At 38.3% G+C, this 23,656-nt stretch overlaps 1 pseudogene; it reads right to left on the reverse strand.

The window, feature by feature from the left end:
• Positions 1-22,207, reverse strand: part of LOC101102641 (developmentally-regulated GTP-binding protein 1-like) — an 87,903-nt pseudogene extending 65,696 nt beyond the window's left edge.
• Positions 22,208-23,656: the final 1,449 nt, after the last annotated feature.

The raw sequence follows: 23,656 nt of genomic DNA on the forward strand, positions 1-23,656 counted from the left end.
TCCAGTAGTCATGTATGAATGTGAGAGTTGAAGTATAAAGAAAGCTGAGCACCAAAGAATTGATGCTTTTGAATTGCGGTATTGGAGAAGACTTTTGAGATTCCCTCAGACAGTAAGGAGATCAAACCAGTCAATCCTAAAAGAAACCAATCCTGACTATTAATTGGAAAGACTGATGCTGAAGCTGGAATTCCAGTACTTTGGCCACCTGATGTGAAGAACTAACTTATTTGAAAAGACCCTGATGCTGGAAAAGATTGAAGGTGGGAAGAGAAGGAGATGACAGAAGATGAGATGGTTGGATGGTATCACCACTTGATGGACATGAGTTTGAACAGGCTTCAGGGTCTGGTGTTGGTCAGGGAGGCCTGGCATGCTGCAGTCCATGGGGTCGCAAAGAGTTGGACAAGTGACTGAAGTAAAGCAATGTTTATATAATTCACCCTTTTATTTTTTATGCTAATTTAAGCAAAATTTGTTGGTCAATGTTATACCTCACCATTTAGCTTTTCAATTAATTAGAATAAATCATCTACCCCCAACACAGTGAATGACTCACAGACCCCAGCTCTGAGCCAAGCAAGCTCTGAGCCAATCACACATGGCATTTTTCTGGCTACAAAAATTAGTTTAAGAGGTTCAGAAGTGTACACTGAAGCCTTTGGGTTGGAAGTGCTTTTACCAGCTGGACATCAGTGAGAGAAGTATAAAGCTCAGATGTTTCTTAAAAGACATCCCATAATTGAAGAGTGAAATCAGTCTTAGAACAAAACTGACATTGTGATGGCAGTGTAGAGAAAGAGAATAATAGATATACAGAGAACAACAACAGGGTAAACCAGTCATGAATTCTCTGACTCTGGATTCAAGAGAATTGATTATGTCCTCATTGCTTAAATTTTGCTACTCAAAAAGTGATTCATGGACCATCAGCATTAACATTGCCTGGAAGCTTGTTAGAAATGAAGAATCTTAGGTTCCATCCCAGACCAACCAAATCACAACCTCCACAGAATTCCTAAGAGATTAATGTAAGACATCAAAATTTAGGAAGCATTATCCATAGCAGTGGCTCTCAACATGTGGCTCATGGATGCCTGGGAGTTTCCACGCATTTTCCTGAAGTTGGTGAGGTCACACCTGTTTTTATAAACTACTGTACCTGGAACCGCAACAGTTTTCACATTCTTAGTGAGGAATAATGCTGAAGGCTGAGCATAGATTCATGTGATTTGGAGGTTTTCTCTCTTCTTACTCTATAACAGACTTGTGTTGTTTGATTTTCAGCATCTTTTTCTCTTTCTTTTTATACAGCTGACTTGATTATATTTGGAAGAGCCCAGTCTCAATCTGGTTCAGATGTGATTGACATCTTACCCTTAGTACTCTTTTCCCAGGCACACAGATATAACCTAAGTCTGGCCCATTAACCATTTTATTCTCTTGGCCAGAATGATTGATTCAGAAAGTGGCATATGACCCATGTTAGTGCATTCAGAAGAAATACTGACACTTGTTTTTCCTGGAACATATTGAGAATGAGAATCTCTCTTTAAACTGCTTTCTTTTTAAAAAGATGATGTAAACTAGCACTGCCGGGAACTCCCTTTCGGGATGGCTTCCCTGTTATAGATAGGTATAGAGTTTAGGTCTAAAATAATTTTTCTCAGAATCTTAAAGCACATGCCATGTGACTGCAGGGCGAGTCTATTTTGTGAAACAAAGTCAAGATATAATATTAACTAAATATTGAAAAATACCAGTTCACATTCATTTCCTGCCAGAAACTAGTATAGATGATTGGATATAATTTTGAACTGAAGGTTCTAGTGATTCTTTCTTATTCATCTTTCAGTCTCAGTACCTAGCACACTGCCCGGTTCATAGTCATTACTGAAATGAATAAGGACTTTTGAATATAGGCATTGTAACATCAAACCTTTTCTTCACTACACAGAACTAAACTGTTTTTAATTTTGTAAGGAGTTGAAAACATTTTTTCAAGGTTGACATCATATTATCTTTCAAGGCTCCTCAGCTATAATTTGGCTTCTAGAGGTTCAATGAATATTATTAAAAACATCATAGGAAAGATTTTCCTTTAATTTATAACTACTGTGTACTTAATATGCTTGGACTTACATTGGTTGAATAAGACACAATCCACAATTCATGTCTGTACTCAGAGAGATCCTATTTAGCAGATAAGGTGGACAGAAGCACACTTTTATCTCTATGTTGTAAGAGCAGCAGATGTAAAACGTGGAGGGAGTGGAGTGATTAACTTTATCTGTGAAGATCAGAAAAGTGTACTTGAAGGATGTGACAAGTGCAGGTGGAAGATATCATAAGCAAAGGAAAGGAATGTTTAAATACACCAGCATTTGATGCACCAATATTTGGGGGGAACTGAAGACAGAGCTGGGGCTTCCCAGGTGGCACTAGTGGTAAAGAACCTGCCTGCCAATGCAGGAGACACGAGGCCCAGGTTTGATTCCTCGGTCAGGAAGGCCCCCTGGAGGACAGAATGGCAACCCACTCCAGTATTCTTGCCTGAGAATCCCATGGATAGAGGAGCCTGGGGGGGGTTCAGTCCATAGGGTCACAAAGAGTTGGACACGACTGAAGTGACTTGGTATGTACTTAGCACACATGTAGACCACGTTGGGCTTCCCAGGTAGTTTAGTGGGCAAAGAATCCACCTGCAATGCAGGAGACACAGGAGACGTGGGTTCAGTCCCTGAGTCTGGAAGATCCTCTGGAAAAGGGCATGGCAACTCAATCCAATATTCTTCCTGGAGAATTCCATGGACAGAGGAGCCTAGTGAGCTATAGTCCATAGAGTTACAAAGAGTCGGACAGGACTGAAGTAATCAAGCATGCATGCATGCAGACAGTTTACTATCCATTTCCAATATGGATAACAAGAGAAAAGACTAAAGAGAAACGCTGAGGGCATATCAAGAAGGACTTTGGGTGCCATATCAAAGAACTTTGACTTTAGAAAGCTGACCAGTGTCATTAATTCTTAAATAAAATCTACTTGAAAAACATACAAATCCCTCCCTAAAACAGTTTTGAGGCTATAGTAGCTTGCATATTTATCCTTCAGTGAAAGCCATTTCTATAGGCAAAGTGGATCCTTAAAATCGCTTTGCAGAGTACAGAGAAGCATTCTGGAAACAATGGGGAGGTGGACTGGATGATAGACATGAAAGACAGACATTGCAGGTGGACAGATTTGAGCAACTTGAGGGATGGTAGGTAGGACCGACAGGAGTTCTTATATAAATCAGGGCTCTGACCCAATTTATTTACTTATATTTAAGTCAGAATAAGAAAGCTTTAAAAATAATTATCCACAGCACTGTTTATAATAGCCAGGACATGGAAGCAACCTAGATGTCCATCAGCAGATGAATGGATAAGAAAGCTGTGGTACATATACATAATGGAGTATTACACAGCCATTAAAAAGAATACATTTGAATCAGTTCTAATGAGGTGGATGAAACTGGAGCCTATTATATAGAGTGAAGTAAGCCAGAAAGAAAAACACCAATACAGTATACTAACACATATATATGGAATTTAGAAAGATGGTAACAATAACCCTGTATGTGAGACAGCAAAAGAGACACAGATGTATAGAACAGTCTTTTGGACTCTGTGGGAGAAGGAGAGGGTGGGATGATTAGGGAGAATGGCATTGAAACATGTATAATATCATATATAAAAAGAATTGCCAGTCCAGGTTCGATGCATGATACTGGATGCTTGGGGCTGGTGCACTGAGACGACCTAGAGGGATGGTACGGGGAGGGGGCAGTGGTTCAGGATGGGGAACACATGTATACCTGTGGCAGATTCATGTTGATGTATGGCAAAACCAATACAATATTGTAAAGTAAAACAAAATAATTATTATTATTCTTTAGGTTGAAAGGGATGTAATCAGTGGAATTTAGATTTGGTAATGTATATTTTTCAACTTTATAAACATAGAGGCTATTTATAACACTTTTAGAGAATGATTATTTATAAACACTTTTAGAGAATGATTATTTATAAACATATTTTAAAAAGGGGAAGTGGACATTGCTTCATAAACTGAAATAATTAATTTATAGCTTGAGACTTCTGACAAAAGATGCTACTTATTCCTTCACTTTAGATTTGATGGCATAATTATGTATAGTTTTGTATTCTCTGAAACAGTCTAATATCTGTTGGTTCCAATTTTATGTAGATAATATTAAATTAGTTTTGGTGCTGTAAAAGACATTTAGAACTTGACAGTAACTACTTCCTAATTTTTTTCTGCTCTTATATTTGCTTTTTTCTTTAATACTTTGTAATATTTGCATTTTTATTTTGCAAATTTGTTGGGTAGAGTAATACTTCCCAATTTCTTTCACATCATGGTATACCTAGAAAATGAAATACGTATACAATACAATAAAGGAGATATATGAGGGTGTTTCCTTTAGGAGATCACAAGCCAGTTACTCTAACCTAGCATATCCTTATCAGACTACTCTAAAGCTGGAGGGAACTACAATCATCTCCCACTCCCACAGCCCATTCACACTGGTTGGAATGCTCTGAGTTAGTTCAGGTGATGGAATGGACATGTGCATTGTTTAGTGAGTACCCTGATAGCATCTGACATATTACAGAATACCAGTTGGCTCAAGAAACAGTTGCTAGTGGTCACATAAGAACTTTGCAACAGGACAACCTATAATTATTATGAAGAACATATGAAAACATGTGTTTTATTGATAAGGACTCAGGATAGGATATTATAAATACCCAATTCTTTCATTTAAAAATGAAAACACTCGAGACTAAAAAAAAAATTGTGTCTTGACTAGAAAGTAAATGAATAGAAGTTAAATGATTGTATTGTAAGTTTTATGAGTTTGGGGACATTTTGTTAATTGCTACATCCCATTCCTTGGTACAGTGCATAGCACATGGGAGAAATTTCCCAAGATTTTGTTGAATGAATGAATGAATGAATTGACTAAGGTCAAAAGGTAATGACAGAGCCAAAATGAGAATTACAATCTTCCATTTCCCAGTTCAGTGATTTCTTGTGTATAAGCCTTATGTGTCACACTGTTATCAGTGTTCTATGAACAATTCATCACGTTGGCACAGGGCACAAAAGGTCATGGACACATTCCAAAATTGAATATTTTAAGGATTTACCTTTTCTTCTGTTTTGTAGCAGTTCCTATCAATCATATTCAGAAGTCAACAGGAAATATCTGGGTTTTCATAAAGCTGATATTTATCTTAATATAGCTCTGTAAATACAGATATTTATAAAATAACAGAAGTGGTCTTAAATGAGCTTTCACAATTTTTTTCTTTTTGGTATTTATAATATTTTGTCATTTTTCCAATAATTTAATGTATTCATGTTTGTCTTTATTTCCACTAATTAAATGATGACAGATGAAAGTTTAAATAAGTAATTACTGATGTATCTTATATGCAAGCATGAAAATCAGAGATAGCACCATCACTGAAAGGTTATGTCGCTCAAGAATTCATTAAACATTCATTAGCCTCACCTTAGTTAAAGTGTCCTTGTTTACATATTTGCAGATTTGCATACTCATGCCCTGAACAAGATTTCAAAAATGTTTATGATCCTATGACCATCTTAATTATAAATCATCAAATAGATAAATAATAAATAAATAAATCTTAATGAATATTTTTTTTTCAACCTGGCCCTTCTTGCAGTTCCAAGTACAAGATGACATGAAGATAAATGAAGTTCCAGTTTGGGTGCCTCCATCTCCCTCCTATGAATCCTGATCCAAATCCAGAATGGTTTTGGGGTAGGCTTCTTGGTCATGGGGAAAGCTGTAGTGGTTGGCACAGAACATGGGGAAAGAGAAGGTTTACATGTCAGAATGACATTCTTATTTCCCAACCATTAACCATTTTTGTGTGTGTCTCTCACAGAGAAAACACAGACTGGAACATATTTAAATTCTTTGGTAATATTTTCATTAATTTTCAGCAGCAATCCTCCATTGTGGTCCTGGGTAAGGTAACATTGAACTGGGTATGTTTAATCTGGGAACTGGCCTTTGGGTTTGGCCTAAGTCCTCACAAATTTCAGATACTACCAGATCTTTTCCAACAATTTATCAAAATCCCAGTGATGGGCAGAGGTGGGTACAGTGAGACTTCTTATAGATGATATATAATATCTCAGGGGAGATCTGATCAATCTTATTTAACTATCACACAGTTACAGAGGATATAAATTGCTTCTTTCCACCTCATCAGTGAAGTAATTCCCTGTGGTATTGCCATGGTCACGTCAGCATTATGAACTTTGTACTCAGCTAGAATGCTCTTTACAGTTTCAGCATCCAGCTCACTCTGACAGCAAGTGGCTTTCAGAGTAATGCTTCCTTTATGCATCTTCTGAAAGCCAATATAAAAGGGTTTGCTGTTTGCTGGGGTCCAGCCCCAGTGGATCCAGGGTGATTCGAAGGGGAGATGGAATAGGCAAGGAAAAAACTTATTTATTTATTAATATAAGGTTAGATTAGGAAGAAATAGTGTAGTAGGAAAATTAAGTGGAGAAAAGAGGCTGAATAACTTGGTTTACGTGGAAAGCCAATAAAGTTCCAGACAAGGAGCTTGCACCATCTACGTTAGGCCACCGGCGTCCGTTTGAATATTGGAGAGTGCCCTGCCTTGGGCTCTCTCTCTTACGGATCTTAGAAGCCGGGACAAGTAAGTAGACATGGCGAGCCTCCACGCCCCAGATGGGAATTCAGCCTGAAATTAGAGTAAAGAGGAGACACAGGGGAAACCAGTCCTTCCAATGACTTGCCTGGCCTCTACTGTCTAGAAAGGCCTTTTATACCTTTTTGATTGTACATAGAGATCAATGGGTAATACAAAGCTATGCAGCTTTAGCAGCCCAGACTCTTATCAAAACCAGGCTTTCTCTCTGCATACCTAATTGTATACACAAGCCTTAGGTGATTTACATCATCTTCTGGCCAGAGGGCTAATTAACATTTTACAGCCTTTTTTCTGATAAGGGTTTGTCAACCAGAAGACTTATTTGTGTTGATCTTCCCAAAGTCTGGTGCCACCCTCAGAAAACACTAAATAAAGTTACATTCTTACATAGCAAGGACACAAGAGGAGTGCAGTGATATATAACAAAAGAAAAGTAATTAACTCAAAAGTCTAGTGTTGCTAACATCCAAACTACTATATACCCTAAATTTTACATGATGGAAGATACAGAGTCATGCAGGGCCAGCAGTCCTGACCCTTTCTGTACATCTTTCTGCATACAAAAGGTCTCAGGTGATTTACATTATCTTCTGGCCAAGAGGCTTGCTAACACCTTTTGGCTCTCTTCCTTAATGAATGTTAATCTCGTTTCCCCTGAAGTGTTTTTCTTTAATCTGCATCTCCTTAAAGCACTAAAGTTACATCTCTATAGAACAATGGCACAGTGGGTTATAACAGAGAAGGTACTTAACTCATAGATCTAATGTTGCTACTTGTTTTTTCTATATACCAACTATATCAACAAATAAAAGATATGAAAATTTGGCATCAAGTATTGGCTCAACCATGAAACGCTTAATCAGTTTTATTCTAATGATCTTGACACCTTGGAAGCCCCTGCAATCCTAGGATGTTTTAAGCTTCCTGTGCCTCTAGCGGTTGGGAGACTGTAAACAATTCACAAGCTGTAAAAAGTCCGGGGGAATCTGTTAGGCAAGTTAGAGAGCTATCAGAGGGGGTCTTAAGCTGAGACATTCTTTTGCAGGAGACTGAAGCCCTGAATTAACTTTTTTCCAGAGAGTGTCAGAGGAGTGGAAAAGCAGAGTACAGTAAAGGCTGGCAGATTTTGTTTTTTTTGGGGGGTACATGCTCAGGAAATACCAGGGGGAAAACCTGAGGCCTGATTCACCTTGTCCATCAAGGCCTCTGCCGCATGACCTTGTCACGGGTGGGATTCCTTACGCTGGCTCCCGGCAACTGTTCAAGCCAATGCCAAAGGAATCCAGCTCGTTTTCAATTATATTCTTATGTCTCAAAGGTTTCAGAGCCCCCAGAACATTCAGGATCAAGCTACACATTCGGGCCACTGCAATGACATGACAGCCTCTCTACCTTTCTCATCCTTGACACTTTCAATGATATTTGAGGGATCCTGGAGCTGGATTTTGATTTCTTTGTGTCTGATGACACAGGGGTCAGAGGAGCGAATCCCAGCGGCCACCTTGGAATATACTTCGGCCAAGCTACTGAACTGCATGGACTTCCCCACAGTTAGAAAGCCCACTAACTCAACTGGAGCATCACCTCTCTTGGCCACACCAAAACCTTCTGGCTCACCAGCACCACCACCTTTTGGAGAAATGAGTTTTCTGTGAAGCTTAACAGAGACAGCCTTCAGTTCAGTTCAGTTCAATTCAGTTCAGTCACTCAGTTGTGTCCAACTCTTTTTGACCCCATGAATTGCAGCATGCCAGGCCTCCCTGTCCATTACCAGCTCCCGGAGTTCACTCAGACTCACATTCATTGAGTCCGTGACGCCATCCAGCCATCTCATCCTCTGTCGTCCCCTTCTCCTCCTGCACCCAATCTCTCCCAGCATCAGAGTTTTTTCCAATGAATCAACACTTCACATAAGGTGGCCAAAGTACTGGAGTTTCAGCTTTAGCATCAGTCCTTCCAAAGAAATCCCAGGACCGATCTCCTTTAGAATGGACTGGTTGGATCTCCTTGCAGTCCAAGGGACTCTCAAGAGTCTTCTCCAACATTACAGTTCAAAAGCATCAGTTCTTCGGCGCTCAACCTTCTTCACAGTCCAACTCTCACATCCATACATGACTACTGGAAAAACCATAGCCTTGACTAGACGGACCTTTGTTGACAAAGTAATGTCTCTGATTTTTAACATGCTATCTAGGTTGGTCATATCCTTCCTTCCAAGGAGTAAGAGTCTTTTAATTTCATGGCTGCAATCACCATCTGCAGTGATTTTGGAGCCCCCAAAAATAAAGTCTGACACTGTTTCCACTGTTTCCCCATCTATTTCCCATGAAGTGATGGGACCAGATGCCATGATTTTCATTTTCTGAATGTTGAGCTTTAAGCCAACTTTTCCACTCTCAGCTTTCACTTTCATCAAGAGGCTTTTTAGTTCCTCTTCACTTTCTGCCATAAGGGTGGTGTCATCTGCATGTCTGAGGTTATTGATATTTCTCCTCGAAATCTTGATTCCAGCCTGTGCTTCTTCCAGCCCAGCGTTTCTCATAATGTACTCTACATATCAGTTAAATAAGCAGGGTGACAATATACAGCCTTGACGTGCTCCTTTTCCTATTTGGAACCAGTCTGTTGTTCTATGTCCACTCTAACTGTTGCTTCCTGACCTGTGTATACGTTTCTCAAGAGGCAGGTCAGGTGGTCTGGTATTTCCATCTCTGATAGAGCCTTCAGTTCAGTTCAGTTCAGTTGCTCAGTCGTGTCCGACTCTTTGGGACCCCATGAATTGCAGTACGCCAGGCCTCTCTGTCTGTCACCATCTCCCAGAGTTCACTCAAACTCCTGTCCATCAAGTTGGTGATGCCATCCAGCCATCTCATCCTCTTTTGTCCCCTTCTCCTCCTGCCCCCAATCCCTCCCAGCATCAGAGTCTTTTCCAATGAGTCAACTCTTTGCATGAGGTGGCCAAAGTACTGGAGTTTCAGCTTTAGCACCATTCCTTCCAAAGAACAGCCAGGGCTCATCTCCTTTAGAACGGACTGGTTGGATCTCCTGGCTTTAAGCACCTCTAAACAGTGGTTTTGTACTTTTAGTTTGAGCCATCTCGGCTTCGATCCCACAGGTGTCGGCTAAAATGCTGCTAACGATGGCGATTTCCCCGGGGTGCAGAGGCCTCCACACAGATTGCTTCTATCACACATCTGCCAGCGGACCTGCCACCACCGGCAGTAGCTACTGCTGTGCGCAGGCGCGATACCTCCTAATTCTTGCGAAAGTTCAGTGTGACACTCACTAACTCCCCACGACAACACAGTGCAGCAGGGTGCAGACAAACATTCTGTTCCCCATTTTTTGAAGAAGGTTTTCTGTCATTTCCTTTTTATGGCATAGGCTGTGTCATTTAGTACGGACTTCTGGCTCTTATGTGTGCACAAGTATGTAGTGTCCAAAACCAAATTCTGCACACTGAAAAAAACAAAGCAGAAAGATGAATTTATTTTCAAAGCTTATGGCCTGAAAAACCAGGAAGCTCAAGGCGACCGGCAATGTTTCCTCTTGCTTACTGACTGCAGTTTTTGTTTTGTTTTTTAATCACTACATAATTATATTTTAATACACAATCAAAATACAGACCACCATAGTAAATTGATGCCAATAAAATATACTTCATTTGCATTGCATGACAAATGGTTACTGTCCTTCGTCATAAATGAGTTCTTAGAAACCAGTAACAAAGACATTGACATTCCTAAGGAAATTAAAAAAAAAAAAAAGCCAGAGGAAAATAAAAGAACACAAGTGACTTCTAAGAACTAAAGGATGTTTATGGAGTAAATGCAGAAGTTATTTGCCTTTTTCTGAGACCTGGTGGCTTCTTCCTTTTTTGGGTGAAGGTAGCTGAGTCAGGATCAATGAAGTCTAAAGATGGTGTGAACACACTTGGCATTTGTGTATTGGCTGATGTACTCTGCTCATTTCTGAGAAAAGCTGTAAATTTCCTGCAACTAATGTTAGATAAAGTTAAATTTAATTTTTCTTTCATGTGTCTACGTTAACCAGCTCCATTTTGTCTCCAACATGAGTGACTCCATTTTGATTTGGTTCTACAGTATACATACATGTATGCACACATCTGCACAAGGCCAAAATTCTGGTGGGCTGTGAGGTCAAGTGCTTTTACAAGAAGGAATTAGAAAGAGATTGATTCCAGAAGATGGATGTCTTCTGAGACTGAGGCTGTAAAAGTAATGTACTCTGGTGGCAAGTCAGTTCTCTCCAAAAGTGAGGTTGCAGTTGACAGCCCAAGGGGTGGGAAGAATCGGGCTAGGAAAGGAGCTTGCGTGGACAGAGCAGCATCCATACCTGCCTCACCAGCTTTAGCACATTGATGGCAGGTCCAGCCTAGCCCCAGAAGCAGGTATCAAACCTTGTTGGTGAGGAGGGGCATGAAAATCCGAAGTGCTCTATGGGACCATTCTTTGGCCCTTCTCTATCCACTGCTGTGTATGTCAGAGTCTATGACTCTTCATCTTTCATTATAATTTATAGTGATCAAATGTTCCAGGGAGAAATGATATATTGAATTATCTGTTAACATTCAGTGTGGATCATTTCATAAACGGTAGGTCAAGAATCACTAGCATCTTGGCAGATTGATGTGGATTATACTGTTTCCCCTTTTACCATTTATCCATCTACACTGTGGAGTTTACAAAGCAGATACTAAAGTGGAGAATTAGTAATTGCCACATTGCCTGATTTTTCAGATATAATGGAAAAGGGAAAAGTCATAGAATGTTAAGTAAGGAAAAGCTGTGGCACTTTGATTTTTTAAAAGTTTTGTTCTGAAAAGCATGTGTCATTAAGTTTGTAGTTAATACTAGAAAAGATTCTGGCTTTCATTATGAAAGAGATAATTTATTCACATACAGAACAAGGTTCACTGATTAGGAGTAGTATGTAGTGAGTTAGAATAAACTTTGCTTTCAAAACTAAGTTCAGCATTTGGCAAAGTTTGATTGGTACAGGAGAAACAATGTATTATTTTTTAACCTAATCACTTAACAGTTTTTTTAGGCAAAATTGAGATGTGCAGACAAGATGACTCTACAGATGAGTAAATTTTTAACTTTTTATATTAATACCAAAGTAACAGGAGATGCCTACATAGAGGTTGCATAAGTAATTGACACATTTCTGTGAAATTTATTAATGACTTAAGATGCAGAGGCATACTTGTAAAATTGATCAACATTTATCTGGAAGTACAAAATTAATAGCTAATATGATCTGGAGTAGAATCAGGATTCAGAAAAATCTTTAGAGTTGAAATAATAGGCAGAATTCACTAAGAAAGTATTTATATGAAATGTCCAGAAGTGGTAAATTCATAGAGACTAAAAGTAAATTAGTGAGGAGTGACTATTAGCAAATGAAGCAAATGATTTCCTTTTGGAGTGACACAATGTTTTGGAATTGGATAATGGTAATGGTTGCATAATTTTGTGACTATACTAAAATCCAGGCTTTCCGAGTGGTGCTAGTGGTATAGAATCTGCCTGCAATGCAGGAGATGTGGGTTTGATCCCTGGGTCAGAAAGATTCCCCTGGAGAAGGAAATGGCAACCCTCTCCAGTATTCTTGCCTGGAAAATTCCATGGGCAGAGGAGCCTGGTGGACTATAGTCCATGGGGCCCCAAAGAGTCAGACACAACTGAGCACATACTGCTGCTGCTGCTAAGTCGCTTCAGTCGTGTCCTACTCCATGTGACCCCATAGACGGCAGCCCACCAGGCTCCTCTGTACCTGGGATTCTCCAGGCAAGAACACTGGAGTGGGTTGCCATTTCCTTCTCCAATGCATGAAACTGAAAAGTGAAAGTGAAGTCGCTCAGTCGTGTCTGACTCTTAGCGACACTATGGACTGCAGCCCAACAGGCTTCTCCATCCATGGATTTTCCAGGCAAGAGTACTGGAGTGGGGTGCCATTGCCTTCTCTGGAGCACATACTAAAATCCACTAAATTTTACACTTTAAAAGGATGAATTTAATGGTAAGTGAATTATATCTCAGTAAAACTTTAAAAAGGCACTTATGTTTAATAAACTGGGAATAGAAGAAAAATGCATGAAAAACAGAAGGAAATTGAACATATTAAAGGATTTTTATCTTGCACATGTAACCAGGTGAAAGTTTAGCTGCATTCTCATTAACTCATGCATTAAAAAATGGAAAAAATAATAGAAGTAAAATAGAAGTATATTATATCTATTATTATAAAGGCCTTGTTCTAGATATTATAACCAAGATATATACTGTAAACATTCTGACATGATATATATCATATTTAAATGCTGTGAAAGAGAAGGCCATATTATATTCAATGAAGATGGTTTGATTGTCTAGTAAAAGTGTTAGTCTCTCAGTCATGTCTGACTCTTTGCGACCCCATGGACTTTATAGACCACTAGTCTCCTCCATCCATGGGATTATCCAGGCAAGAATACTGGAGTGGGTAGCCATTCCCCTCTCCAAGGGGTCCTCCCCAACCAGGGATTGAACCTGGGTCTCCTGCACTGCAGCAGATTCTTTACCATCTGAGGCACCAGGGAAGCCTACATAGAACACATAAAACTTTATGAAACAAATAGATTTGAAAGAATTCAAAAAAGAATTCCAGATAAAAAAAATTAACAAAGTCAACAGGTTCCTTATATGTTATCAACAAACAAATATAACAAAATGAAATGCAAAACAGAACTCAATCAAAATAACAATCTAAAAAATAAAAATACTTAGAGTTAAATTCATGCGATATTGGCAAAGATGAAGACACTTTATATGGATGTCAGAGATGGGTAATTATAAGAAATTGAATGAAAACAATTTTGTGTATGCATATATGTATATTTCTCTAAGCAGAGAATCTAAACAGTCCATCAAATTCTCAAATGAGCAAAAGAAACAAAAAAGTTTATATATCATTGCCCATAAAGCAGCAGAATAGTGTAGTAAGAATTCATTGATAAATGGGTAGTATAGCTTGATATAAATTGGAAATGACAGATAAATGGAATCATAAAGAAAAAATTTTAAAAATATATATTTGGTGTATGATAAATAATACATAAATAATTGATAGATGATCAATTTTTAAACAGTATTTGAGAAAAGAGATAATTATTTAGAAAAAAATGCAGTCTTCTTCTTGCCATAAACCAAAATTTCAGATTTATTAAGGATTTTATATAAAAATTAAATCTTAAAATATTAGAAGAAAATATAGGTTAATTTTTATGTAGGTGTAGGTCTTTAAGAGAGGCTTCCCTGGTGGCTAAGTGGTAAAGAATCCGCTTGCCATAGAAGACTCGGGTTTGATCTCTGGGTTGGGAAGATCCCCTGGAGAAGGGAATGGCAACCCACTCTAGTATCCTTGCATGGAGAATTCCATGGACACAGGAGCCTGGCGGGCTACAGTCCATGGTGTTGCTAAAGAGTCAGACATGACTCAGCAACTAAGCAGCAACAACATAATTGTTTTACTATATGAATACATATCACAATAAACTGTGGAAAATTCTGAAAGAGATGGGAATACAGACCACCTGACCTGCCTCTTGAGAAATCTGTATGCAGGTCAGGAAGCAGCAGTTAGAACTGGACATGGAACAACAGACTGGTTCCAAATAGGAAAAGGAGCACGTCAAGGCTGTATATTGTCACCCTGCTTATTTAACTGATATGCAGAGTACATCATGAGAAACGCTGGACTGGCAGAAACACAAGCTGGAATCAAGATTGCCAGGAGAAATATCAATAACCTCAGATATGCAAATGACACCACCCTTATGGCAGAAAGTGAAGAGGAACTAAAAAGCCTCTTGATGAAAGTGAAAGCAGAGAGTGGAAAAGTTGTCTTAAAGCTCAACATTCAGAAAACGAAGATCATGGCATCCGGTCCCATCACTTCATGGCAAATAGATGGGGAAACAGTGGAAACAGTGTCAGACTTTATTTTTTGGGGGCTCCAAAATCACTGCAGAGGGTGACTGCAGCCATGAAATTAAAAGATATTTACTCCTTGGAAGAAAAGTTATGACCAACCTAGATAGTATATTCAAAAGCAGAGACATTACTTTGTCGACTAAGGTCCGTCTAGTCAAGGCTATGGTTTTTCCTGTGGTCATGTATGGATGTGAGAGTTGGACTGTGAAGAAGGCTGAGCACCAAAGAATTGATGCTTTTGAACTGTGGTGTTGGAGAAGACTCTTGAGAGTCCCTTGGACTGCAAGGAGATCCAACTAGTCCATTCTGAAGGAGATCAGCCCTGGGTGTTCTTTGGAAAGAATGATGCTAAAGCTGAAACTCCAGTACTTTGGCCATCTCATGTGAAAAGTTGACTCATTGGAAAAGACTCTGATGCTGGGAGGGATTGGGGGCAGGAGGAGAAGGGGACGACAGAGGATGAGATGGTTGGATGGCATCACTGACTCGATGGACGTGAGTCTGAGTGAACTCCGGGAGATGGTGATGGACAGGGAGGCCTGGCGTGCTGCGATTCATGGGGTCACAAAGAGTCAGACACGACTGAGTGACTGAACTGAACTGAACTGAATGTATACATATAGCCAAGTATTCTTTTGCAAACAGGAAAGTATAAGAACTTTACGTAGAGTATAATAGGCAAATAACAAATCAGGAAAAGCATTGCAATATATTTGACAAGTTTTAATGTTAATACATAAAATTCTCTAACAAAAACTTCAAAGAGAGAGATCAAAAGAAAAGTGATGAAAGGGCAAGAAAAAAGCAATTTCTAAGAAGAAATACAAATAACCAGTAGGCATATAAAATGTTCAAAGGTAATCAAAGAATCTCAAATTTAAATAACAATAATATAGAACTGGCTAATATTATGAAATTTGGTAATTCCCAGGGTCTAAGCTAGAGTTAAGAAATGGGCTTTTCCTTTAATACACTAATAAGTAAGGTGAAATTGCCATTCATGTTCCTGAATTTGCATTTTGCCAATATCTATCAAAAGCCTTAAAAAATGTGCTTAACTTTGTAAGCACTGGTCTCAGAATATCTTAGGGATATAATTGTGTAAATACTCACAAATGTCTATTTGAGAATTGTTTTGCAGCAGTTTTTATATTGGTGAAAATTTTAAATAGTATTAAAGAGGCTAAATGAATTATGGCTTTGGAAATACTGATTTCCAAAGATAGTCACAACAGTATTTTCAGTCCCACATGTTCTTCCTTAACCTTGTCACTCCCTAGTTACCATTTTCCTTGCCCTTGAACCTAGGCAATACTTTATGGCTCCCTCACTGAGTAACAGATGATGAAAGTGAAACTGGATGACTTTTAAAGGCAAAAGACTTTCCACCTGATTCTCCCCGTTGGGATTTTTCTCCCTTGAAACTCAGCTTGGGATGAAGCCCAGACCTCATGGCAAGGTCACCTGTAGGTGTTCCAGCAGAAAGCCCCAAGTAAGATTGCTGCCAACAGCCAGTATCTACTAATCATCTAAGTGAATGAGGTTTCAGATGATGCTAGCCTCCAGCCTTTGAGTCACTACAGCTGATTCTAACTAGAGCAGACAAATTGTTGAATGCTTCCAAATTGCAGATTTGTGAACAAAATGAATACTGTTGTTTTAAGTCACTACAGTTTGAAATGGTTTATTATTACACATAGCCATAGAACCTGGAACAATGTTACCTCCAAAACTGAAATATTGTGAGGGCATTTTTAAAGAAAAACATAGGTGGAAAATATGTATCTTTAAAATTTTACAGACATTTACAAAGTGCAATTGAGAAAAAGGGTAGATCATAAGAGTATATATTATTATATATAGTATATATAGTAATCTATAATAATCTTATTGGAGAAGGACATGGCAACCCACTCCAGTGTTCTTGCCTGGGAAATCCCATGGACAGAGGAACCTGGGAGGCTACAGTCCATGGGTCACAAAGAATCGAACACGACTGAGCGACTGAACAATAATAATACTATATATCATATAGTATATATACAGTATATATAATAATTACATTTTGTGTATGTATACAAAAATTCACATAAATATCCAACAGTCAGCATGTGTATGTATAGAAAAGGCACTTGGGAAAGTATTTAAAAAATGTAGACAGCAGTTTTCTTCAAATGTTTGGAGTAAAGCGATGCTTTATACTTTATTTATATTTTTGTTCATCTTGCTGATTTTCTAATTTTTAACAAGTGTACATTGATTACTTGTTCGATAAAGATTAAACAAATTTGAACTTAATAAATAGCTGGTAGAGTATCAAATACAGAGGAACCTGGCTCAATAGCTTTTCATAAGAAAAAGACAGGTGTTTTAGCTGATTACAAGTTCAAAATTAGTGAACAGTGTGTTGTAATTACCAAAATGTTAATGCAAACTTAGGTAGCAATTACAAAATTCTAGAATCCAGAGGACTGGAGACACACTGAACAGATTACACTTCAAGGTAACACCAGCTTTAAGAAAACAGCAACTGATCTTTTTCAGAAGAGACTGATGCAGATGATGGTAAAGTCTGAAGTGGGATTATGTGAGGGACAGTAGAAACAGCAGGGAATCCTGTTGTGTTAGAAAAGAGAAAACAGATTTATTTTATGAGAAATGGGGTTAGACTTCATCTGGATAATTTCAGAGAGGAAGAATTAAGCAATAAATGAAAACCCTAAAGAGACAGATGTAGCTCAATTGAAGACACTATTTTCAATTAAATTGAGCTATTCAAAAATTGCAAGGATAGCCAAAGAATGTAATGAGACCAAAACCTTGGTCTCTGGTTTTGAGGTTCCCAGGTGTCAGGATGTTTATAGAACTCTGCTCTTCGTGGAAAGGTCTGGTCGAGTATCATTAGAAGACCTGTCCCTTTCCACATCTATGAGTTTCTGTCGTAGGATCAGAACGACGACAATATACTCTGTGGCCAATACTCTATAGTCACTCTTTAGCATACCTTTTTCTAATAGCCTGATTTTCTGAATTCCCAGTCTTTGCTAATTAGCACAGCTGAACTGAGTTTGGCAGTGATTTTTCTCAGAATTAAAAACTCATGTTTTCGTAAGATGATGTGTGTCTTAATTAAGTCTCCTCATTAAAACTCCCTAGCTTTGATTGTTAGTGTCTGTCTCCACACAGCACAAAACAGACATTTGGCCATTTCTTATGTAATTTGATTGGTATAACAACTCATTGTATTATTCAGCTCCACAAAGCAAAGTTTTAGGTTTTTTTTTCCGTCTAGATGGGCTATGTAGGTATGCTTCTTTTCTACTTATTTAAGTGGAGTTCCTGACACACCTGAACACTTTGTTTACCTACAGATTAAAGATTTTATCAAGTTGTTTGAAGAGTAAAGATTATTTCCTTCTTTTTCTACAGCAATTATGAGAAACTACTTTAAACTGGCATTTTAAAGGAAAGATAATGTCCTCTTACAAGTTTGTTAAGACCGTGTAGTTTTCCTGTCACCTTCGCCCTGCCATCTCACTCTGATTTTGCAGCATTGATGTATTTCAGCACTTCCGTGTTTACGGTAAAACATCACCCTTCCTTACTTTCTAAAACGTAGATACAGGTCTCTACACATCTGATATTTGGGTCAAATGCTCTTACACCTCCCTTCGTGCCTCTTCTTTGTTCTTAAAAATAGGAGGAGATTGGAAGGCTTATAAAATTGTGAAGATACCCCCAGAAAATATGTGGTTTTATTCTCTTGACTCACATCGAGATACAGTCAAATAATTGAATCCAGCATGCAGCTCTGAGTCATAGGGGAATTTTATGATATCTGCAAAACATTTAAATTTGATTTGTTAAATTGTACCTAAAATGAATTTAGGCAGTTCTGAATAATTCTTAATAATGATAGCACAGAAAATAAACATAAAATATCCAAGAGAAAATAAAGATATGTGATAGATAAATGTAATATTAAATACACCATTTGGGTTTCCCAGATGGTGCTAGAGGTAAAGAACCCAGCTGCCAATGCAAGCAGATGTAAGAGACGTGGTTTCAATCATTGGGTTGGGAAAATCCCTGGAAAGAGGGCATGGCAACCCACTCCAGTATTCTTGTCTGGGGAACCCCATGGCAGGCTGCAGGCCATAGGATTGCACAGAGGCAGTCCAGAGGATTGCACAGAGTCAGACAGAACTGAAGTGACTTAGCACGCACACAGATTCCATTTACAGGAAACAATGTCTCTATGGAATACATCTAATAAAACAACTTAAAGTATTTGCTGTGTAAATTTTCACAAGACAAATTCCCACTTAGAAGATATAATAACAGAAGCAAAAAAGTAGAGCTATATATATTTTAAAGTCTCTAAAATGATTTGAAAAGCTTTTCAGCAAAAATATACAGTGCAAGCTATATTCAAACGATCTGCACTGACTATTTATTGCTAGGTGAGACATAAATCACTTTCAATCAAAATTATTCCTGAGAATAATCCATATATGGCTAATTTTTACTTGAGTAGTTGTGAAAATTCATGACCTACTTGGCAAATTGGTGAAATGTCCTTTTTCTTGTAGGAAGATACATTCATATAGTGGTATGTGTTAGAAGATGACTTGCACTGCTTCCTGTTTGCCCATTTGTATGGAACCCATTCAATTGGACTTGACAAATAATTTTTACCAATGACTTTTGTTCACTTGGTGGGCAGCCCTTGAATGCCATTATTTTTTAGTGATTAAGCACAAAAATAAATGTTCATCTCACTGACAGTTATGGATACGGTAAAAGAAATAATACTCCCCCTCAAAAAGGGAACCCCCCCACATTTTAGCTTAATAATATTCTCTTAAGTGCAAAGGTCTAGAAGATGAGCATAATACTAGAGCATAATGAACTGTTCATTTTCCACTGGGAGTAGTTTATATTTACCTGAATTGTGAGTTGGGAGAAGCTCAAGTTTGGAAGACAAATTTGTAGTTATTTCTGAGTGTATATTGAGAAATCAGGACCATGTTTTCAGCTTTCTTGTGACTTCTCTGCTTTTGCTGTGCTCCTTCATCTCACTCTGTGATAGGTTAAAGTAATGAGTGAATTTTGAGGTTTTGAAATAGGATGACCTTGGTCTCATCCCAGCTCTATCAGCAGCTGTGTGACTTGGATAAGTTACTTAACAGTCTTATATTCTGGATTCTTTATCTCTGAAGGAGGGATAATATTCCTATCTCATGATTTTGTGAAGATTAAATAGCCTAATGCAAGCACAGTGCTTAGTGAGAGGCATTGTGGAGGCTATAGTGTAGGATTCAGTGTTTATAGCATTACTGCTATTATTACTCTAACAACGTTTGGTGTACACAAAAGGAAGAAATGGCAAACCTTGCTCTTGGCACTGATTCTGTTCTCCATTAGTTTAGGTGTGATTGAGCAGAATTTTCTTTTCTATGCACTCTGTGGTTGTTATCATTCATTTTTATACATTTCAGTATTCTTTTCAGGAGAACACTGTACCAGTCTTGAAGATTCACTCCATAAAAGTGGCATCTGCCAGCCATATCCCTAAGAAACTATTGTAATTTATAGGAACCAGGTGTCTGAAATTTGAGATATATTGTGCTTAAGAAGGATTTCTTAGTGATGGAAAATTTTCTTTTTCTAGTGAAAGTATTTCACAGAAATTGAAATAATATTTTGTCTTGTCTTAGAAAATAACTTATACATTGTTATTTCTTTAGTTCAAAGAAAACAGATGAGTAAGAGTAAGTGAGAATCTAGGTTCAACTATAAATTTGTCTATAACATCAGTGGTTCTCAAACCTGGTAGCCCATCAAGATATTCTAGGAAGCTTTTCTTTCTTTCTTTATTTATATTTATTTGTTTTATTTTTACTTTATTTTACTTTACAATACTGTATTGGTTTTGCCATACATTAACATGAATCCACCAAGGGTGTAGTGTACATGCATTCCCAAACATGAACCCCCTTCCCACCTCCCTCTCCATAACATCTCTCTGGGTTATCCCCATGCACCAGCCCCAAGCATGCTGTATCCTGCACTGGACATAGATCGGCGATTCGATTCTTACATGATAGTATACATGTTTCAATGCCATTCTCCCAAATCATCCCACCCTCTCCCTCTCCCTCTGAGTCCAAAAGTCCACTATACACATCTGTGTCTTTTTTTGCTGTCTTGCATCCAGGGTCATCATTGCCATCTTTCTAAATTCCATATATATGTGTTAGTATACTGTATTTGTGTTTTTCTTTCTGGCTTACTTCACTCTGTATAATCGGCTCCAGTTCATCCATCTCATCAGAACTGATTCAAAATGAAGACTTCTGGAAACTTCCTTGATAGTCCAGTTGTTAAGACTTTGTGTTTCTAATGCAGGCATGCTGGTTTAATCCCTGGTTGATCCCATGCCACACAGCATGGCTGAAAAAAAAGAAAATCTTTTGTAAAATCTTGGTCCACTGGGAGTTGACTTGGAGGAGGAGGTGAGGGTCTGGTTACACTGTGGGCTAGTGGCGATCTTGCACCATAGGCACAAGACATGAGTATACCAGAAGAGGCGTAAAGCTAATAACACATCAGGTTGTGAGACCTGCACTTCCTTCCTACTGCTCTTAAGTTTTACCATGAGTCCTTTGAATTTCCTTAGATAATATGGCAAGTTCAGTTCAGTTCAGTTCAGTTCATTTCAGTCACTCAGTCGTGTCCAACACTTTGAAACCCCATGAATCGCAGCACACCAGGCCTCCCTGTCCATCACCAACTCCCGGAGTTTACTCAAACTCATGTCCATCGAGTTGGTGATGCCATCCAGCCATCTCATCCTCTGTCATCCCCTTCTCCTGCCCCTACAGGCAATTAATTATCCTGTTGCAGTCACTAGTGATTCAGCTACCATCAAAACATCTGCTCAAGGGTGAGAATCCTTGAGCTGTAAGAGTATTATGCCTCAGAGGCAATTTGAATGACCAGGAGACATAGGAGCATGAATGGGCAAATATCTTCTATGTTTGACCTGTATTTTTGGAAATTATGTCTGATTTAAGCCTCTACTTTAAAGATGTCTACTTTATTCTGAGAATATGGATGGTTTATGGAGGGTTTAAAGGATTATTCTAACACAGAACATCCATCTTATACAACATCCCAAACTGTCAACTTGAGAGTTGACAAATGTGCAAAAAGGCCACAATATTTCACAGTAACTGTCACAGAAGGTGGAGCCTGGTTCCCCACCCATTAAACCTGGGGCTTGCCTTGTGGCCTTCTTTGACACACTGACTGTAGTACAAATGAAGAAGTAAGTACAAGTCGTAATGGGTTATGAGCCTCGACCTCAGGAGGCCTTGTAGCTTCAGCCTTTGTTGCTTGTAGAACCCTGTTGTTACCATGTGGGTGAGTCAACCTGGTGGATAAGTAGAGATCAGTGGCACATTTGCATCCATACCCGGATGAAAAACAGCCAGATAAGTGACTCTAGAGTGATCCAGAGGCCATCTTAGGTCACTGGGCCACAGCCTTCTTCATTCTGCCTGAATCCAGAGGGATTAAGCTAAGCAGAGCCAGATCACAGAGTAAGTCTGACTATAGAATCATGAGCTAAGTAAATGTTGCTTATATCCAATAGGTATAATGCTATGTAGCAAAACCCAACTAATAGACCTGGAATAGTTCTAGTTTAGATCCTTTGTTATGGTGTAATTATTAGTATGGCCTTCTTTCATTCTCAAAACTATCATTGTTCAAGTATAGGATGTACAATTAAGTCAACAGTACTACTGTTGATTTGCTAGACAAATTTTATATTTAAAAATGTATTTTAAAATTAGTTATTTTCAGTTTTAAACTCCTTAAATAAATTTCTGTTGTATTTAGAATAAAATTCAAATTCCTTTCCTGGTAAATAAAGTCTTAATAATTTGGCCCCATTCCCTTTTCTGTAGATTCCTCCCTCTGATTTCGCAGTCCAGAAAACTGACCTCCTTTTTGTTCCATAAACAGGTAAAGTTTTTTCTTTGAACCTTTAACTTTGTTTTTCCTTCCTTTTCTAATGTCCTTTCTCCTGCTCTATACAAGCAGCTTCTTCTGATCATTAGAGCCCAGCTCAATGCCACAACCTCTGAGAAGGCTTTCAGAGGTCCCCCACTGAAAGAGGCCTCATTTCAGTCTTAAGCACAGCTCACTCTTCATTTCCATCATATATTTTATCACAAAATATAACTTTAAAAATGTTAGTTAACTTGACATTATTAATCTTCCCCATTAACAAGTAAACTCCTTCAGATAATTGAATCCTAAAGTTTTAACAGAGTACCTAGCAGAAAGGAGTGAGATAAATATCTGGTAAATAAATGCTGTGTGCTCAACTCCAGACTTAGAATTGATAGTCTTGGATTTGAGTTTCTCCTCTTCTGTTTCTAGGGTGTTTTATTTTGAGTAAGTCACTTACCCTCGTGGCCCTTGTTTAACCATTTTGAACATATAGAAACTGGGATATTAAATGTGACAATGAATGTAGAGTGCAGGGTTGACTGGAATGTGTTATTAAATGTCAGCGGTCATTGCTAGCTGTTCTCTCTTCAAATGATATGGTCCTCTTTACAGCAAATAGGTATTTATTTAAAATGCATTTTTCAATAGATATTAAGTGCTTTTCTTAAGGTTCAAGGTCTTTGCTTACCTGTATTCATCTCAAAAGTGAAGAAAGCTCTGCCAACCACATCCCATTCTATCCTGTGTCCTGTGAATTATTATTTTTTTGTTGACTGATTGAGCTGAAGGCAAAATAAGGGTAGTGGCTCATCCAACTATCAGTCTTGTCTTCTGTCATTTATTTCTTG

Source organism: Ovis aries, chromosome 4 (assembly GCF_016772045.2).
Source record: "Ovis aries strain OAR_USU_Benz2616 breed Rambouillet chromosome 4, ARS-UI_Ramb_v3.0, whole genome shotgun sequence".
Lineage (NCBI taxonomy): Eukaryota > Metazoa > Chordata > Mammalia > Artiodactyla > Bovidae > Ovis > Ovis aries.